Source organism: Dipodomys ordii, unplaced genomic scaffold, assembly GCF_000151885.1.
Source record: "Dipodomys ordii isolate 6190 unplaced genomic scaffold, Dord_2.0 Scaffold2, whole genome shotgun sequence".
NCBI lineage: Eukaryota > Metazoa > Chordata > Mammalia > Rodentia > Heteromyidae > Dipodomys > Dipodomys ordii.
This window is the reverse complement of record NW_012267218.1, coordinates 24,116,900-24,124,137: the sequence shown is the minus strand read 5'-3', so window position 1 is coordinate 24,124,137 and position 7,238 is coordinate 24,116,900. Positions and strand designations below refer to the sequence as shown.

Below are 7,238 nucleotides of genomic sequence, written 5' to 3'. Positions count from 1 at the left end.
GGGGGGGGGTCCGGTCGTGGGGCCTGAACTCTGGGCCTGGGCACTGTCCCTCAGCTCTTCAGCTCAAGGCTAGCGCTCTACCACTTGAGCCACAGCGACACTTCCGGTTTTTTTCTTTTTGCTTATGTGGTGCTGAGGAATCAAACCCAGGGCTTCAGGCATGCAAAGCAAGCGCTCTACCACTGAGCCACCTTTCCAGCCCTTACCTTTTTTTTTCAAGTAAGTTCTAGTCCTTTTTTGCCCTGCTTCCCTTGGACTTTGATTTTCCTACCTTTGCCTCTATTAGCTAGGCAACTCAGATAACAGGAATCTACTACCACAGCGAATTTGTTTTTTGTTGTTTTTTTTTTTGAGATAGGGTCTTGATAACTTGTTTTTGTCTGGGCTCACTTCAAACTTCAAACTGTGATTCTCACGTCTCCACTTTTCCAAGTAGCTGAGTTTATAGGCATGAGCTGATACGCCCAGCCCACATATGGATTTCTTTTATATTTTTTGACAGCTTAATTCATGTGTGATTGGCATACAATGAAATTGCATATGTTAAAGTGTTCAATTTGATGAGGGTTGTTTGGTATGCATATATCACATTTAAGGCAAACATATACATCACTGAACATTAGTTACTAGCAGTTCCTTGGTTAATCCCTTTACAAGGACTGGAGGAGAGGGTCTCTTTCCAAGCCCATACTCCGCTAAAGAGGGCAAGTGGGAAGCCTTTGTTGTGGGGACCTATTCCTAAGAACTGCAGGAGCAAAATTTTGAGCCTCCTTCTAAATTTCATATGGTAGGGGTTTGATGTACCTCAGTGGTAGAGCACTTGCCTAGCATGCTCAAGGCCTAAATTAGACCCTCAGTATCACATGAACAAACACAATAAAGCAATAAATGTACCTAGTCCTGCTCAACCTTCAACCTCTTAATACTAGCACTTCTAAGTCTACTTATTTTCATTCTGATATAATTTAAGTTAAAAACAAAGAAAGACAAAGGAAAAGTCATAGCAAGCAGCAGAAACTTCAAATAACTAAGAATAAGTCCCTTGGAAAATGTTGCAAAAAGGACCATCCTCCTTTGCATATGTGACTCCAGGAAAACTGCCAAACCCTTCATTCCTCTTGGACACACTGCTGCAGATCCTCCAGATTCCTTAAGCACATGTCAGTATTCTCATTCTCTTTTAGTTTTGCCTTAAAATTCCCAAGCATATATTTATATTCTCGAAAATTCACCATTACCATGCCATGTCTTAGTTCTAAAAGTATATATAGCCTGAAGTTCTATATAGTATTTGTACTTCTAGTAATAAAACTTACAATATTATATTATTAAAACAAATTTTCTTCAGATCTAACAGACTTTTTTTTGGTCCATTATGGAGCTGAACTCAGGGCTTGGGCGCTATCCCTGAGCTCTTTTGCTCAAGGCTAGTGCTGAGTGGTTAATTGTAGATAAGAGTCTCACTGACTTTCCTGTGCAGGCTGGCTTTGAACTGCAATCCTCAGATCTCAGCCTCCTGAGTAGCTAGGATTACAGTATGAACCACTAGCGCCTGGCTTAAAAGACTTACCTTAATATCAATTTTTTAAAAGTTTTTCGGGAGGGGAAGGATTGGGATTGGGCGGGGAGGGGGGAGGCTGGGAAGGATGTGAAGGGTAAACAAAGGAGGAGGCTGCAATGCTTGGTAAGAAATATATGCATTATCCTGCCCATGTAATTGTGACCCCTCTGTACAGTATGTTCACAAATAAAATTAAATTAAAAAAAAGTTTTTCAAATACTCTATTACACAAAATACTTATTTTTTTATTTTTTTTATTTTTTTGTGGGTCGTGGGGCTTGAACTCTGGGCCTGAGCACTGTCCCTCAGCTCTTCAGCTCAAGGCTAGCACTTTACCACTTGAGCTACACCACTTCCAGTTTTCTAGTGGTTTATTAGAGTTAATAGTTTCATGGACTTTCCTGCCCAGGCTGGCTTTCAACCATGATCCTCAGATCTCAGCCTCCTGAGTAGCTAGTATTACAAGCATGAGCCACCAGCACCTTGCTAAAATACTTATTTTTAAAGGTGATAAGTCATTAAGGGACTGTTTCTGACATAAAATTCTTGTGTGTTTGTGTCTGTGTGTATATCTCTGTGTGTACAAGTACTGAGGCTTGAAAGTAGAGACTGGACACTGTCTCTTAGCTTTTTCTCTCAAGGCTGGTGCTCTATCACTTGAACCACACCTCCACTTCCAGCTTTTTGCTGGTTAGCTGGAGGTAAGAGTCTCTTAGACTTCCTGTCTGGGCAGGCTTTGAACTGTGATCCTCAGATTTCAGTTTCCTGAATAGATAGGATTAAGACATGATTAAATTATGGATGAATAATAAGTTAACTGAAGAAAGTCCTTGTGTTAAAAGCAAGTAAGTAATCAAATTGTTCAATGTTCACAATTATAAAGAGTGAACTCTTACATTTTCCCCCACACTCAATTAAGAATTAAGATTCTTCTATTATTTGTTAGGGAACTGAATGATCTAAATAAACGAACAATGACTTACAGAACAACTATTCCAGTGAAAGGGACATCCTATTCAACTCGAGAAAAAAAAGTTTCTTCCTTGGAACCTTTGTCACAAAAATTAGTACATTTTGTCAAAAGATAGCTTTTGCCTTTGAAATCAAATATCAAAGGCTACATGTTTTCCAGTCTTCCATTTACATTTTTTGGAATAAAGATATTAAAGAAATAAAAATAACAAACAGAATTTGAAGAAATAAAACAATCATGATGCAGAGATGAAGCAGTAGTTTCTTCACAATTTCATACAACATTAATGAGAAGTTATATTATCCCCTAGATTAGAGAGAGCTACAATGATCTCTTTCCATTTTCAGTACTGTTTTCTGTTCTCACATCCTCCCACCCCAAAATAATTCTACATAAATTCTACCTAGCTTTTAGATGAACCATATAGTTTTCAATAAAAAGGCAAACCTATAGTAGCACAAGACATGCATAAATATTAACCTAGCTTTAAATAAAGATTGTAGGTAATATTTTAGTTCCTCAAGTTAAAGTTACAACATATACTGCATGCAATTAACTCTCAGGGGAGAAAAATGATTAAGACAAGAGCTCTTGCTTAAACCATTTTCTTTGTACTTAAACCTCTATCTTACCCAGGGTATTTTGCTATCGATTATCACTATTTTTCTTTTTTTTTCAGTCGTGGGCCTGAACTCTGGACCTGGGCACTGTCCCTCAGCTCTTCGGCTCAAGGTTAGTGCTCTACTTGAGCCACAGCGCCACTTCCGGCTTTTTCTGCTTATGTGCTGCTGAGGAATCAAACCCAAGGCTTCATGCATGCAAGGCAAGTACTCTACCATTGAGCCACCTTCCCAGCCCTATTTCTTTTCTCTACAAAAATTAGAATTCTATTGTATTGTCAGTTTCTTTAAAATGATTTTATATATTCTGTATTTTATATGGTCTTGTGTAACTGCCTGGCCTTGGCTTCCACTAAAGCAAAATAAAAAGTTTTATAATACCTTTTCTCTAAAAAGAAATTTTTTGCTTTGAAAAAAAAATTAATTCTTTTGCCGCAGGATCTTGTACAGTCCAGGCTGGTCTGGCACTAGTGATTCTTTTACCTTCTTATTTCTAGCACTGGGATTACAGGCATGAACCACCACACCCAGTTAAATGTTTCTTATTTTGCATTTGCTTTCTTTTGGTACATGAAATGTTCTCAAACTAGCTCATTTCAGTGTTAGTTGTTTACTGTCAATATGTACGTTTATACTTAGGGTTTGCTTTTTTTTACAAACAATGCTTCATAGCACAGTAGTTAGAGAGGAAGAAACAAAAGAAAGGGTGAACAAGGGGGCACAAGTGAAACAAAAGTGGAACACATCCGAGACACACTCAATTTCTTGGCCTCAAATTCCCTTAAGTCCTCGTGCCAAAGATTCTCAATATCCAAAAAAGATTCAAAGAATCAGGGACACAATGCAAAATGTGATAAGACCAACACAGGAGAAATCAAATCAGAAGCTGAAGATATTTAATGGAATGTTTTATTACTACCTGAGGAAGAATTAGCACAAAAAAATAAGGCCAGGCGCCAGTGGCTCATGCCTGTAATCCTACCTACTCAGAAGGCTGAGATCTGATGATCCCGATTCAAAGCCAGCCCGGGCAGGAAAGTCTGTGAGACTCTTATCTCCAATGAACCATGCCAAAACCAGAAGTGGTGCTGTGGCTCAAGTGGTAGAGCGCTCACCTTGAGCTGAAGAGCACAGGAACAGCGCCCAAGCCGAGTTCAAGCCCCACGACCAACAAAAAGATAAACAAGTACCCCAACCTTAGATACTGAAAGGTTGCTCTTACTACACTCAAAAGCTTTTCAAAGTTTTCTAACTCTAAGAAATGCATTTTACGTTGTGATCTATTACATACACGTATGAGAGGTTTTCCAAACAATACTTTTCTTTACCAAATACAAAAATATTAAAAAATCACTTTATTTTCAATGTGGTAACCTGCCAATTTGATTTTATACATTACAAAATAATTATCCATACTTTTTAAAAACGAGCTCACAAAAGGATATCCTTAACTGAATAAAGTAGTGCATAACTGTAGGCCTAGCACTCTAGCAATCCCAGCAGTTGAGAAGCTGAGATAGAACAGTGTCCAATGCCAGCCTGTACTATATTATAAGAATCTGTTTCAGGGCTGGGAGGTTGGCTCAGTGGTAGAGCGCTTGCCTTGCATGCCTGAGGCCCTGGGTTCGATTCCTCAGCACCACATCAGCAAAAAGAAAAAAGCCGGAAGTGGCGCTTTGGCTCAAGTGGTAGAGCGCTAGCCTTGAGCTGAAGAGCTGAGGGACAGCGCCCAGGCCCAGAGTTCAGGCCCCACAACGGGACCAAAAAAAAAAAAAAAAAAAGAATCTGTTCCACTCAAACAACAAAAAGATATTTAATAGGATTAGGATGACGGTGATGGTGATATGTGCCTCTACTAATCTCTTTTGCAAGATAGTTATTTGAAGGTTGCTTATTATATTTTCATTAAAGCAAGTATAGACCCTTGACCAAGACAAACATCAATTGAGATAAATACTAATTCTTGGGCCCCACCCTACATGTGGCAAATCAGAAAACCCAAATGGACCAACCAATTTGTAGCTTTGTAAGCCCTCCAAGAAAGACTGATATAATGTTTGAAAATAAATGCATCAAGGAACTCAGGTCTTTATCCTTTAACAATCCAGTACACGGTGCTGTGTGTCAGTCACTATTCCAAAAGCTCTACCTAACTTTTTTTAAAAGCTGTAAACACTATGAAAACTATTGGTTTTCCTATTTTACTATAGATGAGCAAAATCTGGAGAGATTAAGTTGGCCAAGCTACTCACCGGGACTGAACTTCCAATTTATTTTGAATATAGCAGGACATGCCTATCCTGGTCATGAATATCCTCTTTCTGATCAGGTCCTCAGTTCTATTCCTTTAGCTCAGCTACTCCTCCCCCACTTTTCCTCTCAAATTCCCTCCCTGTCAATGTCCTTATTCTCTAGCATTGAAGCTATCCTAAAACATTTCTAAAGCCTTGGAATGCAAGTCACTAAATCTTTGGGGTTTTTCTTTTTTAGGGGGTGGGGCGGGGTGTTGCCTTTTTTTTTTTTCTGATCCTAGATGGCACCTTCTTATTCATTATGCAGCTTAAGTTTCTTCTTCTTCTTCTTTTTTTGGAGAACTTACAACACAGTATTGTTAATTTCTCATAGCTGCTGTCCTGGCCAGCTTCCACCTGACCACTGCACTGCCAATGGGCAACTTTCTCTACAACTCCCTTCCTACAAGGAAATTACTCCTCCCTTCCCACCTCCATCCCACTTTGCTCCAAGGAACTTCCATTTCCCCGTGGGAACCCTCACCCTCGTCTCACACCCCAAACTGCTACCCCGGGGAAGAAACACTTCCTTCCTGGTGGCCGGGGAGGAATCCACTTTTAGGTCTCCGGTCGCAGACCCGTTGGGGTGAGGGGTGGGGTTCCCCCAAACCCTTCAAGGTTCCCACCCATCCGACACCCCCACCCCACCCCGCAAAGACCATCTGCTCCCCACGTCGGCTGGAGCTCGACTTCCTCGGACAGCCGCGCTCTTCTGGAGGGTCCGGATCACCGACTCACCGACACACGGACACACACACACACACACACACACACACACAGAGCCAGGCCGCTCCCGGTCACCCCGGACCCCGGCTGCCCTCGGTCTCCCCACTTCCTCTCGCTCCCCGGCAGGAGCCACTCCTAGTTCGCTCAGGTCCCCGGCTCTCAGCGCGCCCGCCGCTCCCAGGCTCCCCGGGGCTCCCAGCTCCCCGCCACCGCCGGCACCCGCGCCGTCCGGGGTATCCCCAAGTCACCCCGGGTCACCCCCAACCCTCACACCCCGGCCGCTGCCGTCTCCCCAGGAAGCGGCCGCTCTCCACAGCGGCCGCGGGTCAGTGCTCGGGACCCGAGCGCGCTCCGAGAGCCCCCGGCCGGACCCGCGGGGTCCCGCGCCAGCCGCCCTGCCCACAGCGACCTCGGCCACCCGCAGCCCGGCCATTCTCCCACCAGCCCCGTCAGCGCGAACTCGCCGCCGCCGCCCCGGCCCCGACCCGGCGTCCAGGCCCGCTTCCTTCAGCCTCAGCTTCCTAAACGCGGAGCTAGAGTTTCCGCCCCGCGACGGCCTTCAGACTTCGGGCCCAGGTTCCGGGCACTCACCTGCCGCTGCCTCCGGACCAACTCCAGTGCCTCTTCCTCTACCTCGGCCGCCAGGAGCCACCAAGCGCCACCACCTCCCCCATGACAACAGGCCCACCCCCATCACATTTCCGACCTGTCCATTGGACAACGGGGCGGCGGTTCTCTACTCTTATTGGCCCAAGTTACCTGCCCGTCATCGTGTCTTTACCGCCCCTTTTCCTGGACCTGATATTCGCCCCCACCGAGACCTGGAACGTCCTAGTCCAAGCTTTAGTTGTCATTGGTTGATGGTTGGACAGTTCGAAGTTATGATAGGCTACTAACAGTGTCTATTAAGTTAACAGGCACTGGACGTGACGGCCACGGTTGGTTCAAGCTTGTGCACAGTTTGGTTGCACAGTAGAAAGCTCACGTCCGAGGTTACCAGGGAAGGGTTAACTCTTTGTTGTGGAGTTCGCGCAGTGAACCAGGTGAAACTCACCCACTGCCAGCAC

General features: G+C 44.0%; 1 protein-coding gene across 1 annotated transcript in view; it reads right to left on the bottom strand.

Moving 5' to 3' along the window:
• The window catches only part of Numb (numb homolog (Drosophila)), a 137,361-nt gene extending 130,512 nt beyond the window's left edge, over nucleotides 1-6,849 (bottom strand). Inside the window, exon 1 of the mRNA XM_013013562.1 lies at nucleotides 6,763-6,849. The gene's annotated coding sequence lies outside the window, so the exon portion shown is untranslated. The remainder of the gene's footprint in view (nucleotides 1-6,762) is intronic.
• Between the last annotated feature and the right edge of the window lie 389 nt (nucleotides 6,850-7,238).